General features: G+C 46.8%; 1 protein-coding gene and 1 pseudogene across 6 annotated transcripts in view; both read right to left on the bottom strand.

Moving 5' to 3' along the window:
• The window catches only part of PAK4 (p21 (RAC1) activated kinase 4), a 75,637-nt gene that overhangs the window by 27,292 nt on the left and 32,518 nt on the right, over positions 1-15,827 (bottom strand). The gene's annotated exons all lie outside the window — the stretch shown is intronic.
• Positions 10,329-10,437, bottom strand: LOC133371023 (5S ribosomal RNA; annotated as a pseudogene).

Genomic DNA, 15,827 nt, shown 5'->3' on the forward strand with positions numbered 1-15,827 from the left:
TGAATTCGCTACCATAGGATGTAACACTAGCCACCAACTTGGGCAGCTTTAAAAAGGGGTTAGAGCAGAGGTCACAAACCATTTTGGACCAGTGTACACATTTCAAATTTTGAAAGTGATGGGAACACCACCCACAAAATGAGTGCCATGGGGGTCGTGGCATAATACAAAATTAGAGAGTAGTCATGGTGAAGCTTTTCACTTAACTATATTTCCATACTAGAAAAGGCTTGATCTGTTAATTTTTGCCTGCCATATAGCTGTTAAAGGCACAAAAACCCTGTTTCCCCCCAATGCCAACCCCTAAACCAAAGCCTAGGCTATCATCCTGTACCTACTTACCTGGAAGTAAGTCCCCATTAGACACAAAGAGACTTACTTCTGAATACCATTGTACTGTAAGTTAACTCTACAGTGAATTCTTAATGAGTCTCTGGTCTTTAGCTTCTGCAAAACAGGAGGCATGACTAAGTCTCTTGCAAAGTTTTCACATCTGCCTTTTGGAGGGAGGGGGATTCTTTAACACCCACATTTACTGTGCAGTAGTATTTGCAGAAAATAACTTCTAGGTACCGCCTAAAGTCAGGCAAACCCAGCATGGGGAAGATGCATCCTGGCCGCTAGGGAAAAAGGAAGGGCAAACTATGGAGATCCCAAGGACTTAAAAAAAAAAGATACAGGAAACATGCGCTAAAAGGAAGGGGAAAACAGCTGCTCTGGATAGGAATCCAGGGATTCCTACTGCCTAGAGTTCAAACAACTCACTCATCACAACTCTGATTTTACTCATTGACTGAGTAAAACAGGAGTAAAAAGGAGTAGGCAGGCAGGTTCACACCACAGAAATCACTGAGAAGGATACTAACGTTTTGCTCCAAGGCTAGAGACTTACTTTTTACATTTTATTTATTTATTGATTGATTTATAATGTTTATACATTATTTATATTACTTTTTTAAATATGAAAGCTGAGATTCTGGCTACCTGCTTGGGGTGCCATAAAAGGCCTTTGTGGGAGCCCTGGCACCCAATGGGCAACAGGTTGGCTAGACAAAAGGTAAGAGTATCAATGGCTACTAGCCATGATGGCTATGTACTGCCTCCAGTATGCCTCTGAGCATCAGCTGAAGGAGAGCCTAAGGGAAAGGGTTGTTGCACCCCACATCCTGCTAGTGGGCTTCCCAGAGGCATCCTATCCAGTTGGCTACTGTGAGAAAAGGATGTTGGACTACATGGGCCTTTGGTCTGACCCAGCCGGGGCTCCTCTTATGTTCTTATGGTGTCCACACTGGATCTGCTTTAAACCCATTCAAATTCTACACCAGGCCCCACTCCACATCCCTCCAATCCCTGGAAGCATTGTGTTAAAACCATTCTGCCCAATATCTGTGTTTTAACTAGGGGAGAGTCAAGTGTTTCTATTGCATAGGGCAAGAAAGGACATCATGTATTCAGACAGCCTGGCTCTATTCAGATACAAGGACAAATCATGGCTTGTTAAGTGAACGAGCTGAAGAAAGCCTCTTGCTCACATGTCTCCTCTTCCCCTTTCGCTCATGCATAAGGGGAGCACATCAGAAGGTTCTGTTTTTAAGTTTGCAGCAAAACAGTCATTTTGACTAAATCTGCTCAAACCACACTTTTCCATCTTTGGACAAAATGGCAAACTTGTTTTGCCACAAGCTTAGAAGAGGAACCACCTCATCTCTTCCTCGATTGAAGGGTACACACCAAAAGCTGTTTTCTCATCTAGACTAGTACTGTCTTAGTGTCTGCCAGCAGCTCTCCAGGGTGCCAGGTGGAGATCTCCCTTATCACTTGCCACAATTCCTTCTAACTGGAAAAGCCAGTCAGTGTGAACTTGAGGTGCTCTCCATGCAAAAGCACACACTCTGCCACTGAGCTAAAGGGAAGGGGAGGATGGAGCGCATAAGCCCCCAAGGCTCACTGTGGTGAATTTTCCTAACGACAAATCACAGGTTGTCCTTGTGTACAGCTATGCCCTCTCTTGCAACTAAGCCCTCTTTGACTCCACTGTTAGGCAGGACAAGTTCCAAGACAGCATATGGCCAGCTGTTACCTTCTTGGAACTTGGGTAGAGGGAAGAGGCCACTGTGAATGGCTGCACTGGAAAATTTAGTGTAAATGCAAGCAGAGGGAGGAGTTCATAGCCAATAGATGACGTTCTCACAGGACTGTCTAAGTTGAAGGCGGCTGGCAAAATTTCCAACCCAAAGAGGCGGCTCTCTCAACTTCCTTCACAGCTGAAGAAGCACCTCTTGGAATAAAAAGCTTGCAATGTTTTATTAGCTGGCCCAATAAGAAATAATTTCATATATTCTATGCCTCTTGTTTTGTAGAACCAACACCCTCACCTTGCTACCCAGAATGGTAAAACATGAACATGCTCAATTGCCAATATCCTGCCACTGGGAATCTTAAGGAAATTGCTAATCAGAGCAAGAAGTTGAGAACATAATCCACATTAACATACAATGACAAATTCCACAAGGAGGTTGCTTGTTTTGAGTTTGCCCATAAGCCATCTGGGTTGCCAGACAGGCACCACCCTTTTTGCCTCTGTAGGTCACATTGTGGAAAGCGAGAAACGGTTGAAGTCCAGAAGAGCCCCATGTGCCTGCCTCTTCCAGTGTTTTGATGATGGCACTCAAGGGTGTCAGTAGTTCTCTATGGGGCCACCTGCTAGACAACTGATGCTGGTTCCTAGAAATGTACTGTACAGTCCAGATTGGCAACTGCAGGTCCCAAAGCCAACTCCGGTCCCTGGAGTGGCACCAGCTTCTCCCCCACTCCCTGTTGTGGAGAAAGCAGCAGTGGCAACGAGTCTTGAGGACACCCTCCACTTTGCAGGATGTGGAGAAGACCTAGCACTCCCCCTCAAGTGATCTCCTGCAAAATCAGATACACACTCTGCTGGAGAATGAAAATTCACAAGCCTTCACCAATAACGGTGTCAAATTCTGCACCTGGAACAAATTATGCAAATTAAGCCAATTGGCAAATTAAGTTTCCTTTGCATGATTTCTTCTGCTAGCCACTGGGTTGGGGAGGACCTATCCGAAGCCTCACTTTCTTGACTGAAGGACCCACCTCTGGCTAATTAATCACCCCTAGATACATTAGTAACCCTCAACATTTGCTTCCAGGCAGCTACTTCTAAAATTCATGCACCCCCCCAACAATTCTCAATGTATGGGCTAAAAGGACAACAACCAAATCTTCTCACAAAGAAATCTGACAGAACAGGGAGAGACAAGCCTTGTTAAATATGCCCATTTTGCTTCCTGGGTTGCCTAAATTAAGGAGAGCATATGCTTCCAGTGAAGTAACCAACCACATCCTCCTATTTCTGTGCAGCCACTGTCCAGTTTCCAGAGACGCATTAGATCAGCAGGAACTGCCACAAAACACAAGGGGAGCACAGCTTGCAAATGCTGTTCTGAAGACAGCACCAACTTGATCTCGAAGGGCTGAGCTTGCACTTCTCAGAGCCCTTCTTCTCCTCTGTGGTATTGCGCTTTTTACACACCCTTAAAACCACCAGAATCATGAAGTACTTGCCTGGCAGAGCTCAAAGGCCATGTCTCTCCAACACTCATTCCATCCAACTCAGCCCAGTAGCTAAGACAGCTAACTCTCGGGCAAAGCCATCTCCCAGCCTCATACTTGCTCCCCCTGTTTAACCTGTAGTGGGAAGAACTGATGCCTTAAAACAGTCCCAGAGAACAAGAGATCACAAAACAGAAACCAAGCTATCCCTGGCTGGAAGACAGGAAACGCTCAGAAGTAAGTCCTACTGCAGGGGTTCCCAAACAGTGGTCTGCAAGCTTCATTCAGGTGGTCCCGCAGTGCCTCTGCATTAAATAGTCCTCCTCTTTTATTGGTTCTTTTATTTATTCCAAAGAATTTATACTGTAATACAATAAAATGCATTGAAAGAAATCGAAGAATACAATTTAAAAATCATACAGCACCTAGTAGAGTGTGTTACAATTGCTATAACAGGCAGAAAAATCATTTAAGACCCTAAGCAATTTTCAAGTGGTCCATGGGGAAAAAAGTGGGACTTACTCCCAGGTAAGTGGATTGCACCGTTAGGCTCCAAGAACTTTCAAAGTTGTCCTGTACAGATACAGAATGCAACTGTACACCTGTAGCAAGACCACAAAGAATTACATGCAAGCTTCAGACTGAACACAGATCTTCTCCAGGCAAAGATAACTGACAAGCTCCAGATCGGACTGGTTACAGCTCCTAAGAGATGCAGCTTCTGAGCCTCTAAGAAAGATTCCCCACCCCCACCCCCAAAAAGCTCCCCACTCCTTTCCTGACAATGATTCGGACAGCACAGCTAAAGAATTTCCAGAAGGGTGGCCATGTTTAGCTACATCTCAAGAAGAAACTACAAAGAGGATTAGAGAGAAGTTTTGAAAGAACGCCTGGACAGTCCCAGCAAAAAGACTGTCAATATTTGCACTACAGAAAGTAGTAAGGATGCACTCAGACTTACAAGCCCATTCCTCCTCGTGAGGCTTCATCTCTGTCTGCTCTGTCTCTCCACAGGCTGCAGCATCCAAAAGGGAGGATCTGAGCAGCTCAGTTTATGACTTTCTGGCCCATCCTCCGTTCAGCTAAATTGCTGGTGACCCCTCCCTTTTCCTCAGTCCATTGGCTGTGTGGAAGTTTCTTCACATCTGCTGCTAGGAAGCACAAACCCTGGCAGGCCTTCCCAGAGGAGGCTCCCAGACCACAAACAGCTCAAAATCCTGTTCCTTACATATAAAATAATCATTTGCTTCAAGTTTTCCAGACCCAGAAATCACCTTCGACAGTAATGGGGAAGATGAGGCCTGCTTTTGATTTTGTGCCTTGCCTTGCAAAAATAATATACATCAATTCACTTCCCCTACATGCCCCAGCACCACCCCAAGGCATGCACTTCAGCATTGATGTGCAGTGTGCTCGGGTTGCCATGTGCCCCTTCTCTGCCTCCATACCCCCCAATTCAATACGATACTTAATCCACAGAACACAACCACCTTTATTTTAGACACCACTAAAAGATACCCCTTGTTTTTAAAACCACTGGCATCTATATGGCCCTTTCCAGTGTCCAAAACACTCCATGTACATTTCCTGCATCATCATCATCTCCATATTGAAGATCTGAGGTTTGAGAGATGGTGGCTTGCCGAAGCCTCCCTAATAAGCTCACAAATGTGTCAAAATTTGAACTGGAAACTTCCAAATTCACAGGGTTTTTTCTCACTATACCCCTTCAGCTCTCCACTTTTTAAGAACAGCCTTACCCATCCTGGGGCCCTCCAGATGTTTTGAACTACCACCCTCATCAGCATCAGCTAGCACAGTTGGATTGCAATGGGGGGGGTCCAAAACATCTGGAGGAGAGCAGATTGGGGAAGACAGTTTTAGAAGTTTTCTGCTGACACTGACTACTACCCTCCTGGGCAGAAGTATTTCCCCTCATGTAGAGAGTCCCTGCCTGTCTCTACTGCTGTGGAGCAGCCACTCCTAGCATGGAAGGCATGAAGGCTCAGGAGCAAACAGAGAATAATTACAGGGGGCGGATTAAGTCAAAGCAACTTCCACAGTGGTACACGCTGACTACTGCAGAGTACAGAGGGCTAAATACAATGACTCAAGGAGAAAGGGAAATGCAAAAGTCATTGCAACAGTGTTAGTTTTCAGTCTCGTTTTATTCTTCTTTTATTTTTAGATTTTATGTTAAGTTCTTGCATTTTACAGTTTTAACCTCTATTCTGTGAACTACCCAGAGAGCTTTGGCTATTGGGTGGAGTAGAAATGTAGAACACAAACATGCATGTTTCCACGTTTACAGTTTGGATTTTATATGAAGCTGCTTTCTACAGACACGGGGCATTGGTCCATCCAGCCCAGAATTGACAACCCTGAATGGCTGCAACTCTCCAAGATCCCAGACGGAGTGAGACCTCGCGAAAGGACATAGCTCAGTGGTACAGCATCTGCTTTGCATGCAAATGGTTCCAGTATGAAATCCTTGAGAGCTGCTGCCAGTTAGTGCAGACAACAATGAGCTAGATGCAGGCTTGGTGTCAGCACATGGCCAGGTTGAGACCTGGCTGAGGGTGCCTGTGGTGGCCTTCCTTAGGTTGGGAGAGTGGAGCCCGCTCCACAATCCATGGCAGCAACTGCTCATGTGACCTGATGCTGCCATGAATTGCGGAGTGGGAGCTCCCAAGCACCCCAGATGCAGGCAGCAGGGGCTTAAATAAGCCCGCCTTATAATGTCGCATTAGCACATCGCTACGTATGCACATGCCTGCCATATCCAAGATGGCAGCGGGGGCATCCCTAAGGGGTTGATGCTCCTGCCACCACCTTGGTTGATGGCAGACATGCGCACACAGTGCATGCACACTGACGCCAGAGGTCGGAGGGCCGATATAAGCCCCACACCCCCTGTATCAGGAGGGGGCACTGGGGCAATGAAACAGTGGATCTGGGCAGGCTGGTGCCCAGGGGTGCAGTCACACCTGGTGCCACCCCTGGTTAGATGTACCAACGGTCGGACTGAGTGCAAGGCAGCTTTCTACCTTCCCCATTTCTGCTCAAGAGTGCCCTGGAGTGAAACTGGGACTTTCCACATGCACAAGGATTGATTGTGGGACGATATGCAAACTGCCTTGCCTGCATCACGGAAGTATTCTGAACAGCCCTCTTCCCAATGCTCCAAGCAAGCGTGGGTTTGGAGCTGGGCAGCAGAAGATGACTACAGAGAGCGTCTCCCCTTTGCAATCCCACCCAGCTTTCCCTCAGAAATGGGTAACATAGGCAATGTCATTTCTTGCATTTATTAGTTGCTTTATACCAAAATAAAAGTCTCAGAGCAACGTAACAATATTAACTATACCAGCTCAGCAAACCTCCATTTCTAATGTTTCTGTCTGTTCCTCACACCTAGCCAACACCTCTCTCAGCACCTCTCAATTAAAATCCATTCCACGCCCCCTGATCAAAGAGAAATTAACAGTGGCGTACTAGGGGGTAGCTCTCCCCCACTGCCTGGTTAGTGTCATTTCTACTGGCAAATGGGCAGCAGCCAGTATTTGGAGACTGCAAATCCACACAATGAGAATAGTGGGCGCGCTCAGTGACAACAACGTCATCTGCTGGTATGTAGGGAGCCACTGGCGTCAGCAAGACCCACCCAGGCCTGTTCATGCCAGCAGAGCTCCTCTGAAGCCTGTCCACATGTCCCTTTCCCCACCTGACCCACCACAATCTATTATACCCCATTGCTGGCAATGTTACCTCCACCTGCTTGGCTCATTGAACCTTGCTCTAATGGCCCCTTGCTGGCCCAGCTTCATGGCAAAGGGCCTCTTCATGCCACAGAAAAAGTCAGGCAGAACCGCTGCCCTTTATAGAGCACATTAGCAATTTCACACCATCTGCATGGAATTCACCGCATATGCTAACTAAACAAAGACGGAATTGTATTTAGGAGAGAAAAGAGAACCACTCAGCCACTCCTGATCTGGGATCAACATATAAAGTGGGGGGGGGGAAGGCAAGCCTGTTATGTATTTGTATGCCCAACCTACCACCCTGTAACCCTTCTGCCACCATGAGCTTCCTGATGCATCTGCACATCACTATGGAGAGATGATCTAATGCAAATTCAGGAGCTGGAAGGGGTACCAGGCACTGTCCCCCTTCCTTTGTTCCAGCAGACTGGTAGGAGATCCAAGGGGGAATGTGACCTGTTGGGTCTCCATGCAAGAGCCCAATGTAGATTTGCCCTCAAATCCAACTGCTGACTGACCCCACTAGATCACAAACCTTGTTTTAGAACATGCTCATGCTCATTGGAGTCTTACAACAGCTGGTATAACACAGTGGGGAGGAGAGCCTGGCTGAGAGTCCAGTCTGTGGGTCCAAATCCCCATTCATGTCTCCTGGGTGTCAAGGGCCAGCTAAAGATCACCCCCACAGCGAGTGGATCAGGGGTGACATGCCCTGCCACCTGTGCAGCTGTGGGCAAGCGGCATAGTCCCAAGGAGCCCAGTTGCCCCCCAGCTGGCAGTTGTGGACAAGGAAGGGGCTGGCTTGTGCAGCTGTGGCAAGCTGAGCAGGCGCTAGCCAGCTGGGGAGGACTAGCCTCAGAGGGAGGCAATGGTAACCCCCCTCTGAATACTGCTTACCATGAAAACCCTATTCACAGGGTAGCCATGAGTCAGGATCAACTTGAAGGCAGTCCATTTCATTTCATTGGAGTCTTAGAACTAGCTAGCACTCGATCCACATCCACACTTCATCGCCATAGTAATTACTTGCTTCATTGCCTGTCCTTTGCACAAAGTGCCTAGTTACCATTTCACTGGCTTTTTTCTCTACCTGCACTGAAGCTCCACTCCAGCGAGCTATCCCATAATGCACTTGGGCAGAGATGAGGAAACCTGTGGCCCTCAGATGCTGTTGGATTAGTATTCCAATAAACCCTGACCCCTGGCCACGGCTGATGGAAGTTGGTTAGCAGCATCTGGAGGGCCACAGGTTCCCAATAAGCATCACGCAGGAGAGATTCTAGTCAGGAACTGCTGCAGTGGTAGACTCACCTTTCTGGTTCCTGCAGCACATCTAATGGCAAGGATCTCCAGTAGCGATGAAGCACTTGAGGCAGGGTGGCAACAGACAAAGGCAAGGAAAACTAGGGCCGTATCTTTTTGTAAAGATGAACCTGCCAGAAATCAGGCGGCTTTCCAGCAGCCTACACATTCTTTTACAATACAGTTTCAAGAAGAACTTACTGAGCAAAAAGTTTGACAAATCTGGACAGACAAGAGCAAGAAATGTAACAGTCAGGATGACCCAGCCCCCTCCCAAACTGTAAGGACTACTCAAACCTTAAACAAAACAGAGGGAACCTCAGAATCCATGACAGGCATGGGGAACCTCCAGCCAAATGAAGCATGCCAGGGGTCCTAATTTGCAGAGCAATCTAAATGATGGTGAGACAGCTGAAGAGGGGTTGGCGGAAGAGGGGCCAGTGGAAAGCCCTGCAGGATCTTCCTCCCACTTGGGAGCTGCTGCCCCAGCTGAACGCCAGTTCCGTCAGGAGCAGTGAACATGAGCCAGCCAGGAAGCGCCGATGAACAGGCCTCCCAGGGAGTAAGCACTCTCCTTAGGCCACAATGGAAATGTTTTTACTGGACAGCCTTTTGGCCGGCAGAGATTCTTGGCAGATAGGGACCCAGGGAAGGGCTCAGAGCACAAGGAGGATCTCACGCAAGTTCCCCTACAGCTCTGCCCCTGCCGCGCCCCATTTTCAGGGCTTCTGCCCACCCTCCATCCACTGGGCTGGCCGTCCCCGGGAGCGCTGGCAGACTCCTGGTGGTGCTGCAGCTCAGTTGCGGTGGAGGGCTACTACCGGCAGCCTGCCAGCGCAGCCAGGGGTCCACAGCATCCAACTCCCCCCAGGCCAGAGGAAAGGTGAGTTGGGTTGTGCCCTCGGCCTGTGAGACTTATTCCCCAGCCATGCCCACCTGCCACCAGGTGGGCGTGAGGTAAAGCCAGGGCAGCAAAGGAACAATTGGGAGTGTGAAGAGAGTACTGCTGACTGTTCCTCTGCAAGCATTCAGCAATCAGCACCTTTTAAATTCAGCTCCAAATGCAAGCTCGCTGGGACTGGCTCCACTGGGGGCAAAGTGGGGGCTGATTAAAGCCAGAGTCGCTTGTGGCAGGGACCTTCCTCTACAGAGTGTAGTTTGGATTCCCACTCCCATCTTACCCCAAACCACATGGCGATACCACAAACAGAGCAGGGGAGAACAAAGCACACCATCATAGCAGAAACGACTGGAGGCTGAGAAAAATGCACCTGACTAAATCAAGCAGGCAGAGGACATCAGCACACCCAGGCAGGGGCCAACATGGAAGAAAATTCCTCCTGGCCCCAAATGCTTATGTACCAGAAAGTGCAATAATCTTTTCAGTCTCCGTGTCATGCTGGAAACAACCCAGCCTGTGTGCTTTACAATCATGGTAAGTTCTACCGCTGCATTGACTCTGATGCTCCCTTCTTGAAAAAAGGGAGTGATCCCTTATTATTTGCCACCAAAGGATGAGGCACGTAGTGATGGGTTTTTACTGTAGATAAAGTAGGCCTCAATCAACCATTATTGTTGTTATATGCCTTCAAGTCGATTACGACTTATGGCGACCCTATGAATCTTTTCTGAATATCTTCATAGGGTTTTCATGGTAAGAGGTATTCAGAGGTGGTTTACCGTTGCCTTCCTCTAAGCCTACGGCACCCGGTATTCCCAGGCAGTCTCCCATCCAAGTACTAACCAGGCATGACCCTGCTTAGCTTCCGAGATAGGGCGTATTCAGGTTAGTATGGCCATAGGAAATAACCGGGGGGGGGTAATAAGTAAAAGTCTAGCCTCTGAAGAAGCCGATTTTTCCTGGAAATTGAAGAATGGAAGCTTTACCAAACAGGCATATCCCTTGCCCAGAGAGACAAGATCGTCATAGGGCAATGAGTGGGTAGAATACTCTATGACTCAGTGAGGCCTTTCCCACCTTTGGTTCAAATGAAGAAACAATTCCAAAAGTGGAAGCTGGCTGCTGGCTATAACTGGGGAACTCATATTTGCCTGGTGGCAGTTCAACAACGGAGTATTCAGCTGCTGTCTCATTCTATTTCTCCTAGTTCTGGGAGCAGAACGCAGCTGATCAGAAAAAGCTGGCCAGAAAATCACCTGTTCAAAACGGTGGCTCCAGGATTACTCAGAGTTTGATGAATACAGGATTTTGTTGTTGTTGTTGTTGTGTGCCTTCAAGTCAATCATGACTTATGGCGACCCTGTGAATCAAGTGACCTCCAATAGCACCCTGTTCAGAGCTTGTAAGTTCGGGTCTGAGGCTTCCTCTATGGAATCAATCCATCTCTTGTTTGGCCTTCCTCTTTTTCCACTCCCTTCTGTTTTTCCCAGCATGATTGTCTTTTCTAGTGAATCCTGTCTTCTCATTAAGTGTCCAAAGTAGGATAACCTCAGTTTCATCATTTTAGCTTCTAGTGGCAGTTCTGGCTTAATTTGTTCTAACACCCAATTATCTGTCTTTTTCGCAGTCCAGTATTCCTTTCAGAACAAAGGTAAATTAATTAAATTTTACTCTGCCTCTCCCATGCCATTTTTATTATTCTATGCTATAAATTCTTTACATGTTGTAAATTAATTTTCTTGCTGTGCAACAAAGAAATATTACCAAAAACACCCAGCAAAATGTAATACTACGTAACAGAGACAGAAAGACTTCATTAAATGGTGAAACAGATTTCACACCCTCTCTGAAAGGGTCAGCTCCCTTAGTGGGGAGGTCATTTCACAGTCTCAGATCAATTACCACAGAAGGCCCAGGTCCCTGTTTCAATTAAGTACCCGGAGCAACTGAAGCCCCCTGACTAAGGAGGCCATGCAAACCATACAGAAGCGAAGTATTTTTACTCCCAGAATAACTTCAGCAGCAATCTTCTACTGTTACTTCATGGCCGTGCAGTTTTTAAATGGGATACTCAAAGCCCTGCCCCAAGGGATTTAAGCAACTAAAAACTAAACGCCATCACATTTCAAGAGATTTGTTTTTTTTAAGTTCAGAGCCAACACATTTTCACCGCCATCTCTGCAAAGGGGGCTATGTGTTTGTTGAAGGAGAGAAGGTTAAATTGTCCAAGGGCCTACCCCCAGGGCTCACTAGCCACAGCTAGCAACCTTAACCTAGGTCAAATTCCCTTTATCTCCCTGCCTTGTTTAATTAGTCAGCCATAAACCAACACTTTTTCACAGTGGTGGATAAACAGAGGAGCAGAACACGCCCACATCCACTAGGATACACCCAGCAGTTAAGATCTTGCCACTGGCTGGAAGTATAACCACTACACACGAGAGAGAGAGCGCGAGAGAGAGCGAGAGAGAGCGAGAGAGAGCGAGAGCGAGAGAGAGCGAGAGCGAGAGCGAGAGCGAGAGCGAGAGCGAGAGCGAGAGAGAGAGAGAGAGAGACTGACAAAACTTGTTTCTTCAGGATCAGATATAAACTGGTTTGGTTGTGCTGCTTTAAAAAAAAAGTTGGCACACCAGGGAAATTACAACAGTGCCAACACAGGCATCGCATGAAAATAAACAGCTGACTATCCGTGGATACAAACTGTACCCTGCAGTACATATCTGTGGAGGTACAAAGTGCACCCCTGCAGCGCATACCACCATCATGTTTTAGAAAGATTTGCAGCCCTCTGAAAAAAGACCTGCTCACACCACCTTGGGAAACTGCCTTATACAGAGTCAGAGCATTAGTTCATCTAGATCAGTACCATCTACAAGGACCAGAATTCCAGGGATCATGCGTGGTCTTTCCCAGCTCCATGGAGACAGAACATGGGACTTTCTGCATGGAAAACCTATGTTCTACCTAAAGATGCGAACACCCTCCTATGAAGTATTTTCTCTTCTGGAATGAGCAAAATGCTTTCTACGACAAGATTTTACTCACTCAAAAAACTTGTTGCACAAAGACTTTTATATCTTTCCCTCCAGGCTTTTGATAGACTAAGATGATATTGTTTGTTGTTAAGTGTGCTGCCAAAGCTTCCTGTGGCTGTTATGGGGGTGGTTGTTTTATTTCATTTAATGGTATACTATATTTGTGTTTTTAACAGTGCTGTAAGTTGCTTGGAGAATGCCAGTTCCTGAGTTTACTATGAGATATATACATAACTGAAATGCAAGTAGCATTTCTGCACCCACAAGTACTGTCTCCTTCATGAGAGGAGCAACCAAGGCCTTTGTTTTATTGTCAAGCGCTGCTGGTCTTCACCTAATGACCTCTGAACTGCTTTGAAGATTCTAGGTATCCCATGTTGGCTGCAATCCTGTACATACTTACCAGAAGGAAGCCCCAGTGAACTCAACATGACTGACTTCTGAGAAGACGGGCAAAGGATTGCACTCATAGAATCATAGAATAGTAGAGTTGGAAGGGGCCTATAAGGCCATCAAGTCCAGCCCCCTGCTCAATGCAGGAATCCAAATTAAAGCATTCCCGGCAGATGGCTGTCCAGCTGCCTCTTGAAGGCCTCCAGCGTCAGAGAGCCCACTACCTCTCTAGGTAATTGGTTCCATTGTCATATGGTTCTAACAGTTAGGAAGTTTTTCCCGATGTTCAGCAGAAATCTGGCTTCCTGCAACTTGAGCCCATTATTCCGTGTCCTGCACTCTGGGATGACTGAGAAGAGATCCCAGCCCTCCTCTGTGTGGCAACCTTTCAAGTACTTGAAGAGTGCTATCATATCTCCACTCAGTCTTCTCTTCTCAAGGCTAAACATGCCCAGTTCTTTCAGCCTCTCCTCATAGGGCTTTGTTTCCCGTCCCCCGATCATATTTGTTGCCCTCCTCTGAATCTGTTCCAGTTTGACTGCATCCTTCTTGAAGTGCAGAGACCAGAACTGGACGCAGTACTCAAGATGAGGCCTAACCAGTGCTGTAAGACATTCATACTTTTAAGCCTGGACCACTATACATGCAAGCTCTAGAGAAGTTCCACCAAATGGGTCCAAGTACAGATGCACAGGATTGCTCTGCACATTTCACAAATATGCCAAATAGTAGTTTTATATGCTAAATGATGCATTTTATGTTGTTAAAGCAGTAAAGTTTAGATACGTATTGCATATATTTAAATTACCCCCTGAAAATTTCGCATGACAAAAATTCCCAGAAATTTTACATCTCTAGCTCTACCGCTGAGCTACAACTCCTCCCCTAATGACCTTGCTAGCCAGCTAGACATGTGTTCAGAGCAAAAGTGACAGGCACATTAAGGAAGCAAGTGGCAACTGGTGGGCCAGTCATTCATAGTCCACAATCACCACTAACCCATACTCTTGGCTTCAGCAGCAAAAATGCATACTAATTGCTCTGCACACTTCTGACTGCCATCCTCAGCCAAGCAGCACCCTAGTTTGGTGCTATGGAGTCTTAGCCAACTACTGAAGTCAAGTTGAAAAGGGGGGGAGAGGGAACTTGGCTCCTTATCTACATGTATGCTCTAGGCTGGGCACTGCAGTAGATGGACACTGATCTCCAGCAGTCAAGCGCCATAGCCCACACTACCTTCAGCAAAATGTATTCGTGCACCATGGTTGGAATGACCCTGCATGCCAGTGCCATGTGCCAGGGCAGCCACCACTCACAGGGTCAATATTCAGGAAGACACATCTGGACACGAGACTTTCACCCACAGAGACCAGGAGTGTGTTATGGATGCTAGATTGTTATGATGGGACTAGTAGCCATTTTAAGGATGTAAATACCACAACAGTGGCAGCCGGGCCACTGAGAAGGGGGTACAAGGGATACTGATACACCGGCTCCAGAGTCAACACGGGGCCTGGATTCTAAGCTTTCATTTTTAAAAAAGTGAATCAGTCTCCTATAAAGTTAACAAGCAAAACATTCAGCCTACCTCTCCCCCACACGTGCTTTCAGTGTTTTTAGCCAATGAGTGAAGCCAGAGCTGTGACTGACAAGTGAGTTGCTCGGATACCAAGAGATGGGAATCCCTGGGGTCTGACAGAACTGCTGTTTTGTGGGTATAGGATCGCAGCCCAGGCTTGTGAGGAAGGGGCAGAGAAGGGTCCCTGGTGAAAGGGCCTCTTGTGCACAGCAGTGTGGGAATAAGCTCAGTCAAACACAAGTGGGAGTTATGAATCAAGACACACAATAATCAGGCAAGATTAAGATCCGCTGCAGCTGTACTAATTTGCTAGGGGGGGGGCAGGGGGAGAAGAGAGAAAGAAAAACCAAATCCCTTTGTAGTACAAAGATCCAGCACTCCGGTTAAAAGAAGCAAAATCTGATGCCCATAATACAAGCATCAAGTCACCTTTTGAAGTAGTTTTCCCCCTCCTCCTGAATCTTCACAACAGCCATGTAAGGTAGGTGCGGCTGAGAGTTGGTGACTGGCCCAAGGCAGGAAATGAGCAAAAATTCATGAGTGGAGTTTAAAATGTGAAACAGCACATGTTCAGAGTGTTTTGTTTTAAACATCAAACTTGGAAAACTGGTTTTGGTTTCTGTTCCTGGAAATAAAAAATCAGGAGTGGAAATGTAGCAAGCAAAGCACGGGGGGGGGGGGGGATGCCGCCTGCTCACCTGGCCTTGTTTGTGCTTTGATTTCTAGTGTCTCGTCACCTTTTTTTTGGCCTGTGAATGGTATTATTACAAATTATACAGTTACAGATATTAATTTTTAACATACATCCAGTTGGCCAAACGCTTTGGGGGTTGTTGTTGTTTTACTCTACTCTGTTTTTTCACTCTGTCATTACCAAATGCAGCAGTGGAATGGTGGGATGAAGAGAAATGTTCATTGTGTGGCTCACAATTGAAGTGTTGTTATCCCATTTCTTGGTTGTTGGTTTTTTCCAAGGGAAATGCAGGCGCGGAAGTGGGAAGCAGTATAACAGGCTGGTTCAGTTGACTGCAGGAGCAAGAAGCAGGGGTGTGTGTGATTAGTTGAACTTCCATCCATGCAAGTTCTTCAATGGGTACTTATTGTCATTACATGTATATCCCACCTTACCTCTTCTAAAGGTGGTGTACATGATTCTCTCAGTTTCCATTTTATCCTTAACCTAACCTACCTCACAGGGTTGTTTTAAGAGACAGTTACTAGTTCAAGGTCACACAATAAGCTGTGTAGTTGAGTGGGGATTGCAAATGCTTTTTTTCTCAAAAAAG

The sequence above is a fragment of the Rhineura floridana genome, chromosome 15 (assembly GCF_030035675.1).
Source record: "Rhineura floridana isolate rRhiFlo1 chromosome 15, rRhiFlo1.hap2, whole genome shotgun sequence".
NCBI lineage: Eukaryota > Metazoa > Chordata > Lepidosauria > Squamata > Rhineuridae > Rhineura > Rhineura floridana.